This window comes from Heptranchias perlo, chromosome 8 (assembly GCF_035084215.1).
Source record: "Heptranchias perlo isolate sHepPer1 chromosome 8, sHepPer1.hap1, whole genome shotgun sequence".
In the NCBI taxonomy this organism is placed as follows: Eukaryota; Metazoa; Chordata; class Chondrichthyes; order Hexanchiformes; family Hexanchidae; genus Heptranchias; species Heptranchias perlo.
The window spans coordinates 64,559,716-64,585,515 of NC_090332.1; the positions used below are offsets into that span (position 1 = coordinate 64,559,716).

Sequence of the window (25,800 nt, forward strand, 5' to 3'; positions counted from 1 at the left end):
ACACTTCTAAAAACATGAATTTTTAAAAATAGCAATAGGTAAAGAATCTTGTTGCAAGTTACCCCATTGAAATTGTGAATCCAAAAAGGTTCAGAGATCAGGACACATTGGAGTACAGATGACAGGCAGGCAGGAAATTACAAGGCTTTAATTCTAAACTGAGTGCGGTCATAAACCACAACAGTTAAGCTCAAAGAACCAGCCTTAAAATTCTGTGCTGAGTTGGCTGATCTCCGCCACAATGACAGGGAGGAAATCAGCAAGGGGTCCCAGTCCTGATTTCAAACAACAATGCTCCTGCTGGAAAGTATACATGTTGGGCTTCAGCTGAGAATTGGACCGGGCTCGACAGTCGCTACCCTGCACCACCCACCACCAACCCCCCCACCCCACAGTAGAACAACCTTCCGACACACTCAGTCTTAGTTCGCATACGAGGAACAGTCACATGGCCAAAGTAGTTGAGTACTACACAATGCCTATGGAAATAGACCTACCATCAATCATTGCTAACAGGGAGAGGAGGGGTGGCTGGAAACACAGTTAATCCCACCCAGGTTTTTAAAAAAAACAGGGAATTGTACCCTTCTCTACTAAACAGACTTTGCTTAAAGTTGATACGAAGTGGAATGGGCAGCAGTCAGACTAGAATCCACAACAGAGACTCCCGTTTCCACAGCTGAAGGAGCATTGAATGGAGACAGGAAAAGTAGAATTTCTTTAAGCACTAAAGGAAACAAAGAAATATATAATTACCAAGATCAAATGAATTTCATAAGGGTTACCACAGACAAGATGAAGGGTTCATTGCGTGGCAGCTAACCAGACTTTGTCTTCATGGGCCATACATGTGGTTCCCAAGGTGGCATGGTATGTACATGTAAATTTTACAGCCATGTTCCCATTAATCTGCAACTATCTCATAGGGCTGATATCAACAGATCTTGAGTGTTCTGATTTAGGATTTATCCACCAAATGAGGCGACAGCATTTAAGATCAGCCCTTTCCAAACCCACAAAATTTAAATAGGACAAGGCAGCAAATGAGACATAAAATCAGAGATGCCTGGGCTCCGAGGTAAGATCACCAACTCTGGTTGGACATATTCCTGGATGTGTCATCACATACCTCCTGCCTCCAACCACCCCACCCTCGAACTCCCGCCACTGGTCGCTCGATATGTCCATCCTTATGGTGCACCAACTTCCCATGCTAACTGGAAAGTGAACAAACTCTTCATTGCCCAATTGGATGTTTCTTGACTGTCAAACAGCCTTCATTCCCATGTCCAATATTTTTATGACTAGTAAACTAAAGTGTTCAAAGAAAATTTTTTAAAACAATTTTTTATTGCCCCAATAATTTTTCTCCTGGGTTGCTAACAGCATTGTCCTGGAGGTTAGACTTCAATTCCTGGAGACTCCAGGGAAATCCTGGAGGGTTGGCAACCTTACGTCAAGGGTTGATTGCCTGGTCTTCCAGGATTGCATTTGGCCCACATGGCACAGTTTTAAATACCATGATGCAGATGGAAAAAACACACAAAATAAAATACATTCAATGACCTTGCAGAAAACACTACTACTCACCAGGCATAGTTCCTAAACAATTTGCATTTAACAGTATTGCAGAATAATGTAATTCTAGGGCAGTGCAGTAGGTACAATAAAAATAAGATACACAGATTGAAAGCAGTTCCTGAACTGATAATTAAGCACTTCCTCGAGCAAAGGTTAATGTGGCTTGAGGGTGGGGTACAGGCCAGGTTTTACTTTAACATCCTTCTCTCTTCTAAAAACTCTTATCAAGTGATAACACAAATTACAGGATGCGTGTGTAGCACTCACTCAGGATCACACTGTTAACTTGGAGTTAACCGGTTACTGTACACTTAAATCTCACTGGGTGCCATTGCACAGAGATGAATGGGTATCCCTGAAACAGAAAAGAATCACTGGCCTGTAACAACAACTGCAACTTACATTTATATAGCACATTTAACATAGTAAAACGTCCCAAGTTGCTTCACAAGAGAGTTATCAGACAACATTTGACACCGAGCCACATAATGAGATATTAGGACAGGTGACCAAAAGCTTGGTCAAAGAGGTAGGTTTTAAGGACAGTCTTAAAGGAGGAAGAGGTAGAAAGGCAAAGGGGTTCAGGGAGAGAATTCCAGAGCTTAGGGCCTAGACAGCTGGAGGCATGGCCGCCAATGGTGGGGCAAAAGAAATTGGGGGGGGGGGGGGGGGGGGGAGAGCACAATTTTAAAACAAAAAAAGTCTGTAGTCGTACATTTATAAATTCTTTAATGGACTGTGCACAATGAAGTCTTAAAAGGTTTAAACTACAGGAAACAAGTCTTAAGGTGCACATGACATTTGCTCACACAGGTGATCTTCGCAATCAAAATTCAAGACTCGACTCAAAGTACAGAAAAAAAACGACTAAACCCTGAGAAGGTTAAATATTCACAAGCTGATAATTGGCAAACTCAACTTATTTCAGCTCTTTTACAGTTAACAACAATCAAATATTCCAAAGATAATTACTGGACCCAACGTCCAATCAGAAACTTACATGCAGCAGGGTTAAAGGTCTGCAGTTTACCAATTACCACCAAAATATTTCACACGTGAATAGATTGTGTGGCACTTACCCAAAGCAACTAATGCTTCACAATGATGTGCTTGTTTTGTGTTAGTGGTCAATCTTTATAGCTTTTACAAAATAATTATAGTTTTAACATGAAACAAGAACAAGAAGTCAAAAGCAGCAGCACCTCCTCCAAAGACTGAAGCACAATTCCCTATCGAAACAGTTCATTAAAAGCTGGAAAGGAACCAGCTGCTCCAGTTTGCCATCGCCCATTCTTTTCTATTAATTAGTCGGTATCCTGACTTAATGTGCCAACAGGGTTAGTGGTCTTGGACTGTTAGTTCAAGGAGTGACTCCTTATTACATGCAATGGTTGAAGCCAATACAGTGTACCTGGGTATACATACCATGTGCATGCTTCAGATTTTATGGACAATTTCATTTGCATGCTTTTTGAAAAACATCTCACTTTTTAACGTTCAAAAATGAATTCCAAACTCGCCCGGCATGTTTATCCAGTGAGTAGCTGAGTCACACACACACAAGGAAGATCCCAGATGTAATCCCCAAATCTCAGCAAAGGGAACTGCACTGCAATTGGCCTCAATGCCCTGGGCTAGAGAGGCAAACAGCCAGTGTTCCGGCTCTTAATTACTATCCAGCGAACCCTGTCGAAAATGCGCGTACACGATGCGGGAGAGGACAGGATCGGCCTTGGCCGTGATTCTCTCTCTCGCCCTCCCCGAGCCCCAAGCCCCAACCCTGCCCCCCCCCTTCTACTTCAAGAGTTGAACAGCTCATCAATACTCACTGTCGAGGTCCATACATAAACAACTGTGATATGGGCAAGGTTCCAGAAAAATTATGAGTGTCGATGGAACCCTACCCCAACAAGGACTCAAACCCCTCAGGAGAGGTGGGATTGGGGGGGCGGGGGGGAAGCAGTGCCAAGAAAATTCTAATTGGAAAGGAAGAGGTTGGGGGGAAAAAAATTACACCTTTAAGGGAAAATCAGGAAAATCCCAGAAGTGCAAACAGCATAGCATTTTCCTTCTAAACAGAAAGTTGCAGATTGAGTTCCAGGAATGTAAGTCCTTCTTATCCCCCCACAGGGACTTCAATCCATTTTAGTTGCGTCACAAGGTGAAGCAATAAAAGCAACTTAGGTGTTTCATCATATATCAGAATAATCTCCATTCCCAGTGTGGGAGGGAGGTGAATTGAGGAGTGGTGTTTGACACCCTTATGCTCAAGGTATAAGCAATACTAACCAAGGCCTGAGAAACCACTGCCCTCAAATTACAGAACTAACTTCAATTAATCTTTAACAAACCTGGATTTTTTTCTGCAAATTTCATGTTGATAATTTATCTTTAGTCCTTAACTGTAATTAATATCTGCATAATATGTACACTTTTATGGAAGATCTGTAATTCTAACTGCATATACATTACTACATCCTGTATAATACTATGCATCAAAAATATGGCCTATAATACCACACACACACACCCCCATGAAGGTGTGGACTCCTTGCTATAGCAGTCACCCTCCAGTAACTCACCAAAGTGGCCATTATTCATGCAGTGACGGTGATTGTTGACAGGCTATTTACCAAATGCAGGAATCCTGGCTGATTCTCACTGACCCAGGTATGCAAATTGGAACACCTCTACCATGACCCTGGACAGGCTCAGTTAACAGTATAGATGGGGGAAATCGGACCTTTGATCTTCCTGGTCTGTGTGGCACAGTTACTGGTCAGATAAACTCTGAATCAGAGGAGCCAAATTCATTCTGTTTAAGGTTAAAGAACTGTGACTTTAACAAAAGATATTTAAGGTAACATTTAAAATGGGTTACTGAATGCTTGAACCCCTATTTCTTGAGCAACAACTTTAAATTGAGTTAATCTGTCACACACCAATTTTCTAATAGAATTAAATTCTCTTCCTCACAAGCCACACTGTCTAATTACAGGTAGAAGCCCTTTTGGTTTTGCAAGCCACTTAACAAGTACAGCAGGAGTCAAGCAAGTCACTTATTAACTCAAGTTCACTGGATTTAGACTGGTTACACATGGAGCCTGATCTATACACACTATGCAAAGTAGTTCACTTTATGGCCAGGAAAAGTAAACACATGAATATTATACAATCTATTATGATCGTTATCATTTGTCTTCTTCCTAGAGGGCAGGGGGAAAGAAACAACTTCCTTCTATGAAGGCCTCCTGTAAAGAGACAGAGCAGAGAGAAAGAAAGGGACTCCGCGGAATACATAGCCTCCTGAACATAAACATGACATTTGTTTTAAGGAATGTGCTTGGTAATGAAACATTGCACTAAATTGAAATTAAGTCAGTAATTGAAAAATAATGTCATGGAAACAGCTAGATCTATAACCTGCTCATTAACAAGCTTATACATTTGTCATCCTTAACTCGCTCTACTTTAACAGGAGAGAAAATAAATTAAGCAGGCTCTCAGCTGAAGTAACAACGAAATAAATTAAACAGCACCATTCCTTTAATAATTTACAAAGATGCAGTCATTTACATCCCAGCAGCTCAGTCGCTAGAGTTGGTTTCATTAGAGTTGGTATAATAGGAAGAAGGTGACAAGCCTGGAATGGATACTGCTATCAGAACCAACATGGACACTGATAGCCGGCATTCAGGATACAAGATAACTTGCACTAACTGGACTTCAAACCAATAGCTAATGGTGTCTTTCAGGAAAAAGAAAACCCACTTCTCAAGCAACATTCCTTGCAGTGTCTACAATGTTCAGCATTGCTTTGACTAAAATACACTGATGGGTTCATACATTGCAGCTGTCCCATGGGTACAGATACTGTTTGTCAGTTATAAATCTCTTACATGCTTTGGATTGTAAATGAGCCATACAATGAAAACTAATAACTTCAGGATTTGAATGCATCGATCCCTTGTAACAAACACAGCATCATGCATGCACAATGATTCTGTTCTGTCCTTCTCGTCTTCTTGCATTTGTCATGTGGTTTCAAATCATGGCTAAAGCTCTGCACAACCATCAAGGCCAATGTGAGAAAGAGAACTTGCATCTGTATAGCACCTTTCATGGCCTCAGAAAATGTGGCAGCTAATTTGCGCACAGCAAGGTCCACAAACAGCAATGAAATAACGACCAGATAATCTGCTTTAGTGATGTTGGTTGAGGGATAAATATTAGGCAAGCCACTGGGGAGACCTCTCTTGCTTTTCTTCGAAATAGTGCCATGGGATCTTTTACGTCCACCTGAGGGGCCAGATGGGACGTCAGTTTAACAGCTCATCCAAAAGATTGCACCTCCGACAGTGCAGCACTCCCTCATTGCTGCACTGAAGTGTCAGCCTAAATTATACGCTCAAGTCTCTGGAGTGGGACTTGAACCCACAACCTTCTGACTCAGAGGCGAGAGTGCTACCACTGAGCCAAGACTGATGATGATATTTATTTTTACTGATAACTTCACAGTAAGTTTGCATTCCACTCCCCTGAAAGTCTCATACTTCATATACATCTAGTCGACGGTGGCTTTTAGGGGCAAGCAGCTAGAAAGGTTGATCGATGCCCTGATGATCAAGTAGGGAGTCACGTTTAATCTCTGGTGTAGGGTGTTGGCAGGATTGAATGTGCCAGCAATGACTTTGTCCTTGAAGGCTGATGGAGGCTCACTCCTCAGCCCTGGTCTTCAGAGTCTGGATTCTGAAATCTGAAATCTGAATTCTTACCCTTTCTATGTTGAGATTACACTAAGAAGATAGAATGAGCATAGACAACACAATAAACATAAACAATCGACATTTCATGATTTCTAAAAAAAAGTATTCACAGTTTTGCTACAAATGATCATATGAAATCTTCCCCAATATGTTTACCACGTAGCTAATACATTGCAACCAAGGAAACCTCACCTTCGGATCATTATCCAGTCAATCTGCTCAAAACAAACTACACGTGCAATGCTCTCCGTAGTAGACATTCATCATTTAACCTCACATAAAAAATGACAACAGTGGCAAAGCTCAAGTAGTGCACCCACGAAATCATAAAGAAAAAAAGAACTTATATAGAGGAGAGATTGAGTAGAATGGGCCTATACTCTCTGGAGTTTAGAAGAATGAGAGGTGATCTCATTGAAACATATAAGATTCTGAGGGGGTTTGACAGGGTAGATGATGAGAGGATGCTTCCCCTGGCTGGAGAGTCTAGAACTAGGGGGCATTTAGGACTGAGATGAGGAGGAATTTCTTCAGTCAGAAGGTTCTGAATCTTTGGAATTCTCTACCCCAGAGGGCTGTGGCTGCTGAGTCGTTGAGTATCTTCAAGGCTGAGATAAACAGATTTGTGGACTCTAGAGGAACCATGGGATATGGGGGTCGGGCAGGAAAGTGGAGTTGAGGTCGAAGATCAGCCACGATCTTAGTAAATGACAGAGCAGGCTCAAGGGGCCGTACAGCCTATTCCTATTTCTTATGTTCTTTCATGATCTCAGGACGTCCCAAAGCGCTTTACAGCCAATGAATTACTTCTGAAGTGTAGCCACACTTATAATGTAAGAAACTCAGCAGCCATTTTGAATCACAAATAGCAATATGATAACGACCAGATAATCTGTTTTAGTGATGTTGGTTGAGGGATAAACAATGGCCAGGACACCAGGGAGAACTCCCCTGCTCTTCTTCAAAATAGTACCATGGGATCTTTTACATCCACAAGGGGGCAGGCGGGGCCTCGGTTTTTAACGTCTCATCCGAAGGGCCTCCGACAGTACTGTACTAAAGTGTCAGCCTAGATCTTGCGCTCAAGTCTCTGGAGTGGGACTTGAACCCACAACCTTCTGACTCAGAGTGTAGCAAAGTGCTACCACTAAGCCAAGGCTGACACTGTGTCCCAATAAAGCTGGCACCTGCAAGGAAAGGAGTAGAGGAAAAGGAGAGAAAATTGGCAAAACATTACCACTCGTAGTAGTTAGTAGTAGTAGCAGCAGGACACACAATTCATATGAAATTCAGTGGAAATGGTTAAATTTCCACTGGTAATACAGTGCAACTCTTGCATTGGTTGCAACAAAAGCCAGGTATGGCCAGAAGTTAATTTCTCAAACTCATATTTTACAATTGTAAACAATTTTACAACACCAAGTTATAGTCCAGCAATTTTATTTTAAATTGGAATTTAAAATAAAATTGCTGGACTATAACTTGGTGTTGTAAAATTGTTTACAATTGTCAACCCCAGTCCATCACCGGCATCTCCACATCATATTTTACAGGAAGAACACACACACCTTCCCTTCGGTGTAGAGGTTTCTGGCAAGTCGATCGATACAGTGAACTTCTGACTAGATTTAAACGCATTAGTGTATGAATCCGACAGATTGTTTAAAATCTCCTGGCCGCAAGCTCGGAAGCAGCCCGCAGTACAACTTCTGAGAAACTACTTTCAATTCAGTGCATCCCAACTCAAATCGAGTGCCCTCATACAGGGTCTACAATAGGAATGGACAATTGGAACATGGAATACGGTCACTCGAGAATGCTTACTCAATAACCAGATAGATTTTATAGTCACCAACATACAGTTTTATTTTTCGCATAAATACATACATTCATTGTGCTCAGTTAATTCCTACATTATTTTCTTTTGTGGATAAAGTCTCACGTTTGAACCAAAAATAACCTGTTGTCACAATTAAATATTTAGCCACACCCTGCCTTTTAGCATCTGAGTCACGTTTCCAAATCAGGCATTCAGAACAATATCAGACATACCATGCCACACCCTTTTATACAGTCTCTACCATCACCTGACACAATTGCCTTACTTTTGATAAAGCTTTTGGGGAGGAAAAAATGCCACTCCTTACTTAATTTGCATCTTTTGAATGCAAAAAGCTCAAAGTGCCTCCCTATGAGACTTTAAGAAAATCCTGTAATGCAGCACCCATGCTGCCAATATTCACTCTCTTGTTGCACAGACCATATAAAATTAAAATTAAAAGAACCACACCTTTCTAAAACATTCTGATCAAAGCAAGCATTTTGGATACATGGTCCTCAAAGTATGGACAATCCTTGAAATTTGTATTCAGGAGTCATTGCAACATTTTTAAATTTAAAGAGCAGATTCTCCCTTGCTCTCAGGTTGAGGGAGGAGGAATCGCATCATGAACATCTTCGGAACTGACAACTGCGCTCCACCATAAACCAAAAATGTGTTATCGAAAGTCAAGACAGGTTGTATCAGTCGCTCCACTGTCAACTAGTGGTGTGATTAGAAAGCTAAAGAAACATCAAGTGTGGCACCCCGGCAGCACCTGAAGACCTCTTTTTACCTTCAGTCCAGGGCTCAGGAGTTAACACCAAACCAACCTACAGGTATCACTCTCACACATTTCTACTACCATCTGATTCTCCAGACAACGCACGTCATAGCACATACAGTAGGCTTAACCAGAAATGTGACACTGAATTGTGTGCGTCAGGTCCTGATGCTATTGTATGACACAAGCACGCTAACACACTGAACTAGCTCGGTACCTTTGGCAAACCATCAGACGTTAGTGATCCCGAGACAGATCACAAGTAGGCCTCCATTGCCATCGGTTGTATGGCGGTCAGGTTATTCATGCCAACCACAGCAAGTCAGCCAGTGGTCTGTATTCAATGGTACACCAATAAAAGGTACAAGTGCCTTGACATGTAAACTGTATACAATGATGGGAAGCCAGCATCCTAATATCTACACTCCCTTGATAAAGTTCAAATCAGGTATAGCAAGGCATATACAGTTTACTTTTGCTACATGGAAAGAACAGCTGCTAAAATGGCAGATTTTAAATTCAATTCCGTTCTTCTAAAATGGTAATTCATAAAATGACCCTCAAATTGTCAATCTTGATGGGAGCACATTAAGTTTTCAACAACTTCAGTCATCTGAAAAATTGCAAAACTGTATATTCTGTATCATTCTGGTAACATTCAGGTGAATAACATTGACAGTGGATTGTTCACGTATGAATGTGTTATATGAATGATGAGAATATGTTCATTTATCCAACTCTTCTGAAAATAATTAATTAATCAAGTTCCACAATGTAAAAGTATTGTACAGATGAAGGAAAATGGGCAACACAAGTACTCCATGAATGGTGCAACAATAGCTACGGGTAAAGTTCAGAGATCATGGGGTTTTAGTATACAAAGTGTGCTGTCCAATCACTGTGAAGCAAAGCAAAAAGAATACAGAACGATGTAGCCAAAACAGTGCTCTCATCAGACCACACCTTGGAGTACTGTATCCAGTACATATAATCTTTACGATCACAATATTTGAGGGAACCAACACTTTCCCTAGGAGTGTGCGATGCAAGTGACCTTAGAGCATTTACTGACAATGGTTGTTAAAAGGCGGTCTACAGTCTAGACACCGGAACAGTCTTTAGACTAGGCGGAAAGTAAAAACTGCAAATGCTCAATGCCTGAAACAGCAAATGCCCCACAAGCTGGTGAGTATCAAAGAAAGAGATGAGTTAATGCTTCACCTGTGATCCTGCATCAGTGCACAGTGCTGACAAGTCACACTACAAAAAACCAAACCCTTCGTTCTCTCTCAAATACATTTCCAGCACTTTCTATTTTTAGAATTGCTTTTAAATTTGATGTACATGTCATATCAACTCTTTTTATGCCCTCTAAATATAGGAGGAAAGTATACACAGATGCACAGAAACGGCAACGATAATTTTTTTTAAAAAAACTAATGCTAATTTTTGGGATACACTGGGGAAAAAAAATCACATGAAATCACCTGCAAACAAATACTTGCCTTTCTGAGTTAAAAAATAACGTAATATTCCCAATCACAAAGTTTTGGTTTAAACAACAATTTGCATTTATATAGCACCTTTAAAGTAGAAAAATGCCCCAAAGTGCTTCACAGAGGTGAAGTCAAAAAATGAATGTCAAGCCAAAGGCGGAGATACTAGGAAGTTTGGTCAAAGAAATTGGTTTTAAGGAGAGTCTTAGAGGAAGAGAGATGTGGAGGGGTTTCAGGAGGGAATTCCAGAGCGTGGGGCCTAGGCAGCTGAAGGAATGGCTGCCAATGGTGAAGCAAAGGGTAGGGGGATACACAAGAGGTCAGAGAGCTTAGAGGAGGGTTGGAGGAGATTACAAAGATAGGACAGGGTGAAGCCATGAAGTGATTCATGCACGAGGATAACAATTTTATATTTGAAGCGTTGGGGGACCAGGAGTCCATGTAAATCAGCGAGGACAGGGTTGATGGGTGAGCGGGCCTGCATAGAGTTTTGTAGTTTACAGAGGGTGCAAAACGTGAGACTGGCCAGGAAAGCAATGAAATAGTCGGGTCTGGCGGTGACGAAGTCACAGATGAGGGTTTCAGCAGCAGAGGGACTGAGATTGGAGTGGAGGTGGGCAATGTTATGGAGATGGAATTAGGCAGTCTTTGTAATGGAAAGGATATGACGTCAAGGTTGCAAACAGTCTGGTTCAGCCCCAGACAGTGGCCAGGGAGTGGGGTGGAGTGGAATCGGTGACGGGGAATGGAGTTCGTGATGGAGGCTGAAGATAATGGCTTCGGTCTTTCCAACATTTAGCTGGAGAAAATTGTGGTGCATCCAAGATTGGAATTCAGACAAGCAGCCTGATTCTTCAGAGACAATTGAGGGGGTGACAGGTGGCGGAGAGATAGACTGGGTATCATCAGCGTACACATATGGGCTGAACCTATGTCTTGAGGATGGTGACCTCCAATGGGCAGCACGCAGACAATGGAGAGAAGGGGCCAAGGATACATGCACAGAAAATGTTGTCTGTGACTTTGGCGAAGTTGTATGGGCGGAACCTTATTGGAGAGATTCAAATAGGGATTTGCGGGGGAGATGGGCATGGAGCTTGGAGACAGGGTGAGAGTTTGCAAGGACAGAGGAGTCAAGGGCGGGTTTTTTGAGGAGCAGGGTGAGGACCGTGGTTTTGAAAGGGAGGAGGATAATACCAGAGAAGAGGTTTACACTTTATATTTACAATGTCAGCTAGCATGGATACCAGGAAGGGAAGTTGGGTGGTTAACAGTTTAGTTGGAACGGAGTCAAGGGAGTGGGAGGTGGATCTCATGGACAAGATGAGCTCAGAGAAAGCATGAGGGAAGTTGAGAGAGAAACAATTCAGCAAAACAACTTTGGAAAGAATAGATGTGCAATACTTCATGTAAATATCATACAAGGGTTTTAACAAACCAGTTGACATGCACAGTTAGCTATAATCTCAGCACCGTCTCCACCATGGAACATTGCTTGGCCACCTGCACTCTACACTAACGCTGCCATCTGACAAGAGCCACCCTGCTCTTATGTTGGGACAGAGGTTATGTTTTATCATCTTCAATTACAATCAGCTTGAAGACAACATACATTTTTAAGGTTAAACCCAAATTTTGGTTGGGTAGCGATCAAGTTGGACCTGAAAAATCAGAAAGCACAAGAACATAAGAAATAGGAGCAGGAGTAGGCCATAAGGCCCCTCGAGCCTGCTCCACCATTCAATAAGATCATGGCTGATCCGCAACTTCAACTCCACTTTCCCACCCAATCCCCATATCCCTCGATTCCCTAGTGTCCGAATATCCATCAATCTCAGGCTTGAATGTACTCAACGACTGAGCATCCACAGCCCTCTGGAGTAGAGAATGCCAAAGATTCACAACCCTCAGTGAAGAATTTTTTCCTCATCTCAGTCCTACATGGCCGCTCCCTTATCTTGAGACTATGACCCCCTAATTCTAGACTCTCCAGCCCAGGGAAGCAGCCTCTCAGCATCTACCCTGTCAAGCCCTCTAAGGATTTTACACGTTTCAATGAGATCATCTCTCATTCTTCTAAACTCCATAGAATATAGACCCATTCTACTCAATCTCTCCTCATAGGACATCCATCTCAACCCAGGAATCAATCTAGTGAACCTTCATTGCACCCCCTCTATATCTATACTCTAAAGCATATCTATAAACTCACATTGTGCTGTTGATTTTTCTCCCTTGTTTCAAGATTTGAATTTTTTTTTAAAAAAGGCAATTCCAATGTCAGAATTCAAAAACAGTTTTAATGTTTGATTATGACTGGTAACAGGGACTCTCAAACCATAATTAGTTCATAGTGGTGCTTCAGCACTTAATCCTAATATCTCTGCACAATTATTTCAATTCTGCACACATCACTAGTTTTAAAAAAAATAGAAATTTATTTCTTTGGAAAAGTTTTTTTTTAAAAGATGTCCTGCCACCAATAACAGCACACATGCTTTTTCCTCAACTCCCTGCTTGGCTCAGTGGTAGCACTCACACCCGAGGTAGAAGGCAGTGGGTTCAAGCCCCACTCCAGAACTTCAGTACATAATCGAGGTTGATACTTCAGTGCAATATTGAGGGAGTGCTGCACTGTCAAAAGTGCCAACTTACAACAACAACTTGCATTTATTAGCGCCTTTAATGTAGTAAAACATCCTAAGGCACTTCACAGGAGCATTACTGAACAAAATTTGACACCGAGCCACATAAGGAGATATTAGGACAGGTGACCCAAAGCTTGGTCAAAGAGGTAAGTTTTAAGGAGCGTCTTACAGATGTCAAACCATGTCCGCCTGTTCATGCGGACGTAAAAAAAAGAGCATGAAGTTATGGACTCCTGGACAACATTCATCCCTCAACCACCACCACCAATACAGATTAACTGGTCATCCCATTGCCATTTGTGGCACCGTGCTGTAAGCAAATTGACTACCACATCTGCCAACAAAACAACAGTATCTACACATAATATATTCATTTGCCTTCAAGAGCTTTGGGACATACTACGGTCATGAAATGCACTATATAATTACAAGCTTTTATTCTGTTACATTCCCCAATCTCTTCTCCTCCTCCCACACTAGTGCAGGACATATACTTCCTACAATAGAGAAGGCATTGGGGCAGCCTGCTCCCACGACACCAAACACCAGTTAGAGTTGACCACTAGGAGAAATGTCACCATGGCCTAGATGTGGAGATGCCGGTGATGGACTGGGGTGGTCAAATGTAAGGAATCTTACAACACCAGGTTATAGTCCAACAGTTTTATTTGAAAATCACAAGCTTTCGGAGCTTACCTCCTTCGTCAGGTGAGTGAGTCACTCACCTGACGAAGGAGGTAAGCTCCGAAAGCTTGTGATTTTCAAATAAAACTGTTGGACTATAACCTGGTGTTGTAAGATTCCTTACATCATGGCCTAGTAAAAGACCAATTCCCCCTGTATCAACAGGGCAATGCTCAGCCTCTGCTCAGCACCTTCCCCCTCCCCACAGCACAGCTGAGATTGGGAACACAACAGAGTGGGGGACTTGAACTAGCAACCCCTGCTTCAAGAAACACCACACCTTTAAAATCTACATTAAGGAACTAGCCATAGTCACATTAAAAGAAAAGAAAGACTTGTATTTATAAAGCACCTTTCACGATCTGAGAAAGTCCCAAAGCACTTTACAGCCAATGAACTACATTTGGTAAGTGTATTCACTGTTGTAATGCAGGGAAATGCGGCAGACAATTTGCACATAGCAAGGTCCCACAAACAGCAATGAGATAATGACCAGATAATCTGTTTTTAGTGGTGCTGGTCGAGGGATAAATATTGGCCAGGTCAGCAGGCAGAGCTCCACTGTTCCTCTTTGAAATAGTGCCATGCGATATTTTACGCCCACCTGAGAGGGCACTTCCGACAGTGCAGCACTCCCTCAGTACTGCACCGGAATGTCAGCCCAGATCTTGTGCTCAAGTCTCCGGAGTGGAACTTGAACCCACAACCTTCCAACTCAGAGGTCGAGAGTGCTACCACTGAGCCACAGCTGACATTACAAAGAGCCAGAACGTACACGATGGCCGAAGGGCCTCCTTCTGTGCTATACCATACTAATGATACTATGACAGAGAATACCATTTGCAGGCTTCACTAGTTTCCCCTTACACACATAAAGCCAGCTCACAAACCATTCAGTACATCACAGAAACAATTCAGTGTGGCACATGGCATAACGCTCCCATCATCATATAGCAGTGTATCCTCTAACCCACCTTAAGCAACAGGACCGTCAGTATTTAAAAAACTAAAGCCACATTTGATAACAAAGGAAGATTCCCCTGAGCCACCGAAGAAAGTGGGCAACCTGCTCCCATGATGTTTGGCACTTGAGCTGACTGATAGAAACAACGCAAAAACTTTGCTGAATGATTTTCTGCCTTTTTCTTCTCACCCCCTCCCAAGCAGCCTGACCAGGTCAAGCAACTCTCTGTGGAAGGAGTTGTGTGCGCAATCCCCATACAGTACTTCAAATTATTTCAAGTATGGCACCACTCCTGACAAATTGCACATTCTGTATTTCATAAGACGAGCTGTGGTCTTGCTGGGGACAAAAAAAAAAATCTTTTAAAACAGATCACAACTCCAACAAGCAAATGAAAAGCAGATACTTGCGAGGAGCACTTTTATTTTAAAGCAACGCGAGAAATGTTCCAAACGGGATCTTAGGAGCCAGAATGAAACATGTCTACACTGTGTACAACACATATGCCCCAATATTCCGATGACAAGATATAGGCTCAGCTTAATGGGGAATCAGAAGAAACACAAGCTACATAAACATTTCTTAGTACTGTTCCCAAATTCATACATCAGGAGAACGCACCAAGTTATATAGGAAGCATCCTGTGAGGACTTTTTTTTAAAGCATCCTTTGTTTCCATCGTAGGGGCTTTGTAACATGAAACCACTAACCAAAGTTCAACAGAGGAAGCATTTCTCATCCAAGTTACGGACGGCGTGTATGGGAACTATTAATGTGATTGGGACTCACCATATTCTGGTCTCTGGAGATTGCATAATGTTCATTAAAATGTGTTGCAGTCATCCCCTTTTACTGACCATCACAACAAAGCATGCTAAAGTCATTGGCACATTACTAGGTAAGGGATGAGGCTTAGCATTTTATTGCATGGCCATGGCCATATTTTTTCTAAATCTGTCCCAAGGTTAAAAATACAGTACACAACATGAATCAACTGTAAACAAATGCTAGTTTGCTTTACAAAACAGAGCCACCAGCAAAGCAAATTATCAAAGCAATGGGCAGGCATTTTAAGGAAAGAATCTTGAAATTATTAGTCAGATCATTCATTGCACTTAAAATTCTGTCTTCCTGAGGACATTGTCTGTAGCAAATCTTCCTGGCACACTTGCACTTTTAGACCAAATACACTATTGACGCATCCTGGGTTAAAGAGCAAAACTCAACCATTACTGGTTTGAAAAGCGAAGAACAGGTCCCAAGTTGCACTGGACATCATAATTCAATGATTTCTGAGATACATTCCACATCAATGACTTTCCACTGCCTGTTGAACAAAATGTAGGTACCACAGGAAGAACAATAATTTAATGCAAAATCTCCACCCTCCTTTCCCACAAGGGGATGACAGTCTTAAAAAGAAAGAATCTACGACAGAGTAAATAGTTTGGATTAAAAAGATCTCACCAAACGCACTCAATATCCCCTCCTAAGTGAATGGTATCAGAAAATTTCTTATTTGAATCAAATCATCTCCAAATATTTCAGTCTGAGCACTAACATAGCGTGGCTTTAGGTGAACACAATAAACTGCTGCAGACATTGATTAAAAACTTAATGCTGACTTTGTTTATTGCAGTAAAACTGCCTTCACGACACAACTCCCCTTCGGTATGGAAGCTCAAATGAAAAGGCAATTGAGGAGTGATATTCCTTAGTTTCCTGCCATCGCAGTGCCCAATCAGATTCCGGCTTTCTATATCACATCCCGTGTTTATCAAATGCTGCACTTCGTATTATGACTCTAGCTTTAGACCCATTTAGACACAAATTTTTCCATGTGACTCTATCCTTCCACAGGCCAACCCCACAGGTGCAGCACTGTCCCACGATACATCCTTAGCTCCACAGATAACACTTACGACCCTAAGCTGAGGCACCTCACTCCACATTTTAAACCAGCAATATAAACAGTACAAACTGGCGGACATTAAACAGTCATGATTAAAATTTCTGCCATCCACAGATTAGTCACTAGGTTTTATCCGCTCCATTCGTGATATCACACCGCACAGTCAGAAAGGTCCCTGTGGACCAAAAGCAAAAAAAATATTTTGAGTGTAAACAGGAATCTAATTCACTCAGGACACCCTTCAAATTCCTTGACCTTTGATCCCTAGAGACTGTTACATGAATACAGCAAATAACCAACTCAACAACAACTTGCATTTGTATAGCATCCTTAATGTAGAAAAACCCCACTATATGGGGCTTGGGGGGGGGGGGGGGGGGGGGGGGGGGAAGGGCGGGGGTAGGGAACAAACAAATAAAACAGACGACGGAACAGACGCTGAGCCATGGTGCAAGAAGATTTTTAAAGCGGTAGAGGCGACAGGGTTTAAGGACAAATAATGAAATCAAGAGGTTTTTTTTATATTATTTGTTCATGGGATGTGGGCGTCGCTGGCGAGGCCGGCATTTATTGCCCATCCCTAATTGCCCTTGAGAAGGTGGTGGTGAGCCGCATTCTTGAACCGCTGCAGTCCGTGTGGTGATGGTTCTCCCACAGTGCTGTTAGGAAGGGAGTTCCAGGATTTTGGAATAGCACTGGAAGCCTACAGTTTCCTTCCCAACAGGTTATCAGAATCCGACAGAGCAGAGATAACACTGTCTAGCTTGGTCGGGATCACTTCTTGGCCAAGTTTTTTTTTGATGAATTTTGTACTCAAGGTGATGGAAGGTTACTACTGGAAAATGAAACATTTTCCCCATTTTAAACCTCTGGGTGTCAGCATCATGCACTCCCAACTCAGGTTAGATGCACAGTAAAGCTCCCTGCTATTCTTTAACAATTATGTGTTTTAATCCCCTACCTCTGAAGAGCATAATGGATTACCTCTGGGAGATGTCGCCACTTCCTAGTCCAGCCAATCTTGTGGTCTTGCTAAAATGACCAATTAAATGGCAATTAGTGCTGTGCATCCACACCCAGTGGGAACAGGGTTGAATGCTCAAACATATCCCACGCAGAAAACCTCTTCTATATTGCTCTCTAAGTCAGGTTCTGGAAGCCTGCTGTTCCATAAGCCAACTTCCCACATTTATGCTATTAAATTTGGTTTCCAAGGGACCGACAAGTCTGCCACCAATCAACTGAATGCAGGTTTAACGGCAAAAACACTAGGAGATGGCTCCCAGATGCTAGGCTCCTGGAATAAGACATTAAAAAAACTTCTTTTACAACCACCAGAGACAGCTTTCATCTCAAAATCTGCATTTGAACCCAGGTCACCCAGGTAAAAGAACAGTGTACTAATCCACTGCTGTGCCCTATCCCTGTTCCAGTTTTTTTTAAACTGCTTGCTGTCTTTTTGCATTTTACAAAAAAAGGAGATAAAGAACAAAATATATCAGTCATGATGTAGTGCACAGAGCACAAAATCCTCACCCACTCACCTCAGTGGTCCCCTGTCTGGGACTCGGGTATGTAATAAGGCTCACTTTTATCGTCTCTTACACTATCCTTTGAATAGAGCGTTTCTTGAAATGCATTTCGTTTCCTGAAACAGAATTCAGGGGGTGCTCCTCATTGTATGCCCAGACACAGTATACATTAAACAACCAATGGTGGCAAATTCATTACAAAATGGCTGACTTAAAGATAAATCCCATTCCATCCTGTTTATTTATCAAGTTATACAGGGAGGGGAGGCTGTGGCATTTCTACACACAGTGCAGTGATTATAAAGCATAACTACAGAGTGAAAAAAGTTATATTTCTATTTCATCATATTCTTGAACCAGCCAAGATATCGTTTTTATTAAACTTCTGATTATTCCCAAAGTATTTGCATGCTTAGATACATGTAGGATTTTGTAAAAGTTCACATTACAGTCACGGTTACAATATTTAGGCTTGTTCAAGAATACAACAAAATAAGTGATTTTTTCACTCCTGTAGTTATGGTTTATAATCGCTACACTATGTAGGAATAACACAGCCACCCCTCCTTGTACAACTTGATAGATAGACAGCACAGGATGGTGTGATTTATCTTTCAATCAGCTCTTTGCAATGAATTTGCCACCATTGGTTGTCTAATGTTTTCTGTAGCAGAACATACAATGAGGAGCATCCCCTGAATTCTGTTGCTGAGATCACATTAGATACAGTCAACAGGGAAACTATTTTACAGTGCATCCACACGGCCAATTTAGCATTATGCAAAGCTGCTTTGGCTTTGTTTCCACGCTATACTTGTGAAGCATAAATCAGGAGTGAGGGCCCAACTGACTCTGAAGCAAAGTGGAGCAAGACTACCTTCCTCTTCACTCCTGTGTCAGGTCAGTGATTATGGATTGAGGCTGCATTTACACTATATCTGCAGGGTCAGCATGTAGCATTTGCACCGTTACTCCAGTTTTAGTGTGTCAGCCATGGCTCAGTTGGTAGCACTCACATGATTCAGAATGTTGTGAGCTCAAGTCCCCCTCCAGAGACTTGAGCACATGATCCAGGCTGACACTTCAGTGCAGGACTGAGGGAGTGCTGCACTGTCTGAGGTATTAAACTGAGGCCCCATCTGCCCTCTCAGGTGGGCATAAAAGATCCCACGGCACGAATCGAAGAGCAAGGGAGATCTCCCCAGTGTCCTGGCCAACATTTACTCCTCAACCAACATCACTAGAGCAGATTATCTGCTCATTTATTTTATTGCTGTTTGTGGGACCTTGCTGTGCACAAATTGGCTGCCCCATTCCTAGATTACAACAGTGACTACACCTTAAAAGTACTTCATTGGCTGCAAAGCACTTTGGAACATCCTGAAGTCATGTAAGGCATGATATAAATGCAAGTCTTTCTTTCTTGAATGCATCCTTAGATGCAAAAAGGTTAATTGAAACAATTTATCCAGTTAGCTGAGAACACACTGTTGCCACTAAACTTATTTAATACTTTATGTAGTACACAGGCTTCAGCTATGTTCCTAGTTCGTGCTACTGAACAGTCTTCAGAGAATACCCAGCCTACAGATGCTGACAAAAGGAGGCAGAAAACATCACAAGCTGGGTAATATAGTTCTTGTGTAATGCTCTTTGTTCATCATTTCAAATGCTCCCACTATGACTATGCTTCATTCTCCTGTTACAAAACTCAAAATACAACTCAAGTTTGGAAGAACAAAATCAATCAATCAATCACTATTGCCAATGGTTATTTTTCACGGTTAAAGTGGATTCAGTGCAAAACTTTCACAGGCCCCATTTTCCTTCAGTTCCAATGACCAACACTCAATGGGTAATCATGTCTGTACTTCTGTGGCTCAAAAGCTTAATGGCATGTGCACAACCCCACTCCAGAAACAAATTTGAAAATTATCCTATTCATTTTACAATGAATCCTTCAACATGTTTTATACTGGAAGAGGGGAACCTTCCACGGTGTTAACTATGGCAAAGCATCAGCTTTCAGTCCCTTATTGCCAGTGGCAAACAGACTGCAACATCCATTATAGAACATAACTCCAGTTTTCTTATTTTCACTAAATCCATTGTTGAGTCTTTTCTGAGGGCTGGGCATATTTTTAAAATGCATCTGTTTTGCAGATGTAAACAACCTGAATCTCACCTACATAGTATTTACAGATGTTAGAAAAACTGTAGTAAGTTTATCACACATACATATCAAAGAGGCAGTCATTCCGTGATGTTTCTCCTTTCATCTTCCCCCTCCTTTATTCCATTCAACCTTTCTCAAGATATTAATAAATCATCCATTCTTTTAGGGACACCACTGTATGGTTCAATGGTACTGTGAAAGAAGGCTTGAAAAATAACCTTTGTGAGAGAGTTTTCCAGTTCAAACAAAGCATGCATAAATGAACAGATCTGATATTATCTTCTTTCAATTTCAGCACCGATATTCATTTTCAACTGAGAGCACTGCACTGCATGTCCTCCTGCAGATTCCATTTCCCACTTTAATTGAGTGCAAAGGTGTCCACCTGACACTTCGCACCTGCTCAGAGACATCCTTAGTAAATGGAAGTACAGTGTTAAGGAACTGGAAAGGATCTACCAATTGTGCTTTATATAGTACACAGTGCAATGGCTTCAGCTCTATTCTTGGGTGGTACTAATGAACTGTCTTCAGAGCATATCCATCTTACTGATACTGAACAAAATGTATCAGCGCATGTCCAAATTTGGTACAAGAGATACTTTAACACGAAACAGTCTATTGCCTTAACTCCTACAAGATGAAGGCATAAGTTGTGTATAAAGATGCCTCTGGGAAAGTAAAGGCAATTTACTATATTACTGTACTTAATCTTAAATCAAAGTAAAAAGAAAACCACAACTGTTGGAAGCTAGAAATATGCAACTTGGGCCAATCAGTACCAGAAAGAGTCAGGTAGGTTAACAATTCTGGTGCGATTACATCACCTTTCTCTTTCAGATGATTATCAATATGCTGACTATTTCTGTTCATAGAATCTAAGACAAGTCCATTCACAGCAACTGCTGCTTCAATTAAAATGTGCTTTTTAAAAAACAACTGACCACAAATCAGAATTTCCTGAGTCCTGAAAAAAATTTAGCTCCCCTTGGAATAAGAAAGCAAAATATCATACACACACACCAAATCCTTCACAATGAATTGATTCTAGCATTGTTAACCAAGTATGGAAAAATCCCACACAGAGCAAGAACTAAAAAAAATACTTCATCAGTATAATAAATTCTTCTTAAAAGCTCTTTGCAGCGATTAATATTAGACGACAAGAAAATATTAGCAAATCATGCAGAATTACAAGAGTAGCTCAATCATGCATTCCCAGTCTTATATTAAAAGGACTGAGGCATTTTTGTCTCTTTCCGGACGGTACAAACTGTCTTTCAAGCCAATGTCAGTAATCCAGGCAGAACAGAAGTCTCTACAGAATTTCTACATTGATCAAAACACATTCTTTGTTTGTAACTCTGCTTTGACAAGATGACAGAGTGTTTAACGCGAGTGTAGAAAAACGTTCAACTTTCACTTGGTATTTTAATCCACTGCCACTCACTTTTTAATGTAAACGCCACCATTCAGAACGCTTTGCAAGAGACTGCCCTAAACCAGCTGTAGATATAAACAGGAGTAGGTCCACCCGTACAAATTAATGAAAAGAGAGCCTCTTTAAAGGATTTTAAGGCGAAATCATTCTAAATGATATCTAAATTATACTGCCCAGGTGAAATCGCCAGACGACCGAGGGACCGCTGACAGCTTTCAACTGGGACGGGTCAGCCACCAAGCCACAGATACTACAACACACCGGGCAAATAACCGCACAATATTCACACCCTGGCATCTGCGGGCGGGCGGAGAGACTCCAGCTTCCTGCACAAACCAGGATACAATCTGCAACGGCCTGTGGGAGACACACCACAAAAAACAATCGCCCGGACAGCTGGTTATAGGAAGAGGGGGGGGGGGGGGGGAGGAGGAGGAGAGGCAGAATCCACAATCAGTGCAGTCACGGACGCAGCTTCCTCTTCAGTCGGGAGGGGGAATCCGCGAAAAATTATTTCACCAGCGAAGTTAAACATAAACATTAAAGGGAACTTGGAACTGGCCAGGCAGCAGACCCCGGCTCCACTCAGGGACTCCTGGAAACACTAACATTTTGATACATTTTGTTACACTGAAGCCCGGGCCCCACCTGAGCTGTGGATCCGACAACCTTGGGGCGGCAGGCGCGTCCGTTCCTCTCTCTCTCTCCCCCCCCCCCGCTACCATGGAGACCGGGGGCCCCCGCCGCTCTCACCCCCTCCCCTCTCATTCACTGGACAGTTTCCGACTTGCTGTCAAATGTTGCCCGAGCTGACCGCTCGCTCTCCCGACTCTTACCGTGCGCTGTACAGCGGCGCCCCTCTCTGCCGCTCCCCGGGCCAGTGTCGCGAGTCTGTCCAGTGGCCGCGCGCTCGCTCGCTCGCGATCCCAGCGCCCTGGAGACTGGGGACGGCGTGACGTCACCGCGACAAGGCAGGAGAGGAGGTGAACACCGCCAGTGGGAGCATTATATCCTGGAACATCGTCACTGGGAACAGAACATTACATTTTGTGATACTGTTACTGAAAGAAAGAAAGACTTGCATTTATATAGCGGCTTTCACAACCTCAAGATATCCCAAAGCACTTTACCACCAATGAAGAATTTTTGAAGTATAGTCATTATTGCCAATTTGTGCACAGCAAAGTTCCACAAACAGCAATGAGAATAATGACCAGATAATCTGTTTTATTGATGTTGATTGAAGTACAAATATTGGCCAGGGCACCAAGGAGAGCTCCTCTGTTCTTCTTCGAAATAGTGCCATAGGATCCTTTACGTCCACCTAAGACCTCCTTTCAACATCTCATCCGAAAGATGGCACTTCCAACAGTGCAGCACTTCCTCAGTACTGCACTGGAGTGTCAGCCAAAATTATGTGGTCAAATCTCTGGAGGGGGACTTGAACCCTTCTGACTCAGAGATGAGAGTATCACCACTGAGCTATGGCTAACAGCAATGAATCACATTCTGTGACACTGGGAGCAATGCATCGCATTCTGTAACACTGTCGCTGGGAGTGGTGCATTACATGTTATGACACTGGGAGCAATGCATTACTGCATGCCACAAGACCTGGACAACATCCAGGCTTGGGCTGATAAGTGGCAAGTTACATTCGCGCCAGACAAGTGCCAGGCAATGACCATCTCCAACAAAAGGGAGTCTAACCACCTCCCGTTGACATTCAACGGCATTACCATCGCCGAATCCCCGACCATCAACATCCTGGGGGTCACCATTGACCAGAAACTTATCTGGACCAGCCACATAAATACTGTGGCTACAAGAGCAGGTCAGAGGCTGGGTATTCTGTTGCAAGTGACTCACCTCCTGACTCCCCAAAGCCTTTCCACCATCGACAAGGCACAAGTCAGGAGTGTGATGGAATACTCTCCACTTGCCTGAATGAGGGCAGCTCCAACAACACTCTAGAAGCTCGACACGATCAAGGACAAAGCAGCCCTCTTGATTGGCACCCCATCCACCAACCTAAATATTCACTCCCTCCACCACTGGCACACCATGGCTGCAGTGTATACCATCTACAGGATGCACTGCAGCAACTCGCCAAGGCTTCGTCGACAGCACCTCCCAAACCTGCGACCTCTACCACCTAGAAGAACAAGGGCAGCAGGCACATGGGAACAACATCACCTGTACATTCCCCTCCAAGTCACACACCATCCCGACTTGGAAATATATCGCCGTTCCTTTGTTGTCGCTGGGTCAAAATCCTGGAACTCCATACGAAACAGCACTGTGGGAGAACCTTCAGCACATGGACTGCAGCGGTTCAAGAAGGCGGCTCACCACCACCTTCCCAAGGGCAATTAGGGTTGGGCAATAAATGCTGGCCTTGCCAGCAACGCCCACATCCCATGAATGAATTAAAAAAAACATAAGTGCCAGGCATTGACCGTATCCAACAAGAGAGAGCCAAACCACATCCCCTTGACATACAATGGTGTTACCATTGCCGTGTCCCCCATCCTCAACATCTTGGGGGTCACCATTGACTAGAAACACAACTGGGCCAGCCATGTTTATGCAGTGGCTACTAGAGCAGGTCAGAGGCTGAGTATTCAGCAGCGACTGGCTCACCTCCAGATTCCCCAAAGCCTCTCCAACACCTACAAGGCATAAGTCAGTCGTGTGATGGAATAACACTTGCCTGGATTTGTGCAGCTGCAACAACACCCGAGAAGCTCAACTCAATCCAGGACAAAGCAGTCCACTTGATTGGCACCCTATCCATCAGCTTAAATATCCATTCCCCCCACCACCAGCTGTAGTGTGCACTATCTGCAGCACCTCCCAGACCCACGACCTCCACCACTTAGTAGGACAAGGTCACCAGGTGCATGGGTACACCACCACCTCCAAGTTCCCCTCCAAGTCACACACCATCCTGCCTTAGACATATATTGCTGTTTCTTCATTGTTGCTGGGTCAAAATCCTGGATCGCCCTACCTAACAACATTGTCGGAGTGCCTTCACTATTAGAACTGCAATGGTTCAAGAAGAACGCTCATCGTCACCTTCTCATGGGCAAGTAGGGATGGGCAATAAGTGCTGGCTTTGCCAGCGATGTCCATATCCCGAAAGTTAAAACAAAATATATAACATTCCATAAAATAGAAGCAGTGCATTGCATTTTGTAACACTTACACTAAGAACAATGCTTTACATTCTGTAATATTTTCCCTGGGAGCAGTACATTACATTCTGAAACACTGGGAGCAATGCATCACATTCTGTGACCCCGCCACTGGGAGCAGTGCATTACATGCTATAACACTGGGAAAAATGCAAATACATGCTGTAATACTATCACTGAGAGCAATGCCTTATATTCTGTAACACTGTTGCTGGGAGTGGTGCATTACATTCTATAATGTTGGAAGCAATGATGGTAACACTGGGAGTATTGCATTGCATTCTGTAACACAGTCACTGGGAACAGTAATTATATTCTGTAACTATGGGAGCAATGCATTACATTCTGTAACACAGCCACTGGGAGCAATGTATTACATTCTGTGACACCTTCACTGGGAACAGTGCATTACATTCTGTAACACTGCCACTGGAAGCAGTGCTTTACATTTTGGAACACTGCCACTAAGAGCAGTGACATTACATTCTGTGACACCATCACTGAGAACAGAGCATTACTTTCTGTAACACTTGGAGTAATGCATTCTGTAACATTAGGGACAGTGCAGTTCCATCTTTAATGCTCGTAACACTCCACTGCCTGGAGTGCCCCAAGGATCTATCCTTGGCCCTTCCTCTTCCTCATCGACATGCTGCTCCATAGCAATATTACCTGAAGACATGGGGTCAGCTTCCACATGTACGCTGATGACATCCAGTGTCCACCACCTCTCTCAACCCTTCCACTGCCTCTGAGCAATCAGACTGCTTCTCTGAACTCCAATCTTGGATGAGTCA

At 42.8% G+C, this 25,800-nt stretch overlaps 1 protein-coding gene across 4 annotated transcripts in view; it reads right to left on the reverse strand.

Annotated features, from left to right (window-relative positions):
• The window catches only part of myo6a (myosin VIa), a 226,242-nt gene extending 203,510 nt beyond the window's left edge, over positions 1 to 22,732 (reverse strand). For 3 of the 4 annotated variants that reach the window (XM_067989192.1, XM_067989190.1, XM_067989193.1), the window contains exon 1: positions 22,640 to 22,732. The gene's annotated coding sequence lies outside the window, so the exon portion shown is untranslated. Of the gene's footprint in view, positions 1 to 22,451; positions 22,467 to 22,639 lie in introns of those variants that run through there. The other variant, XM_067989191.1, reaches the window with a different exon arrangement.
• Between the last annotated feature and the right edge of the window lie 3,068 nt (positions 22,733 to 25,800).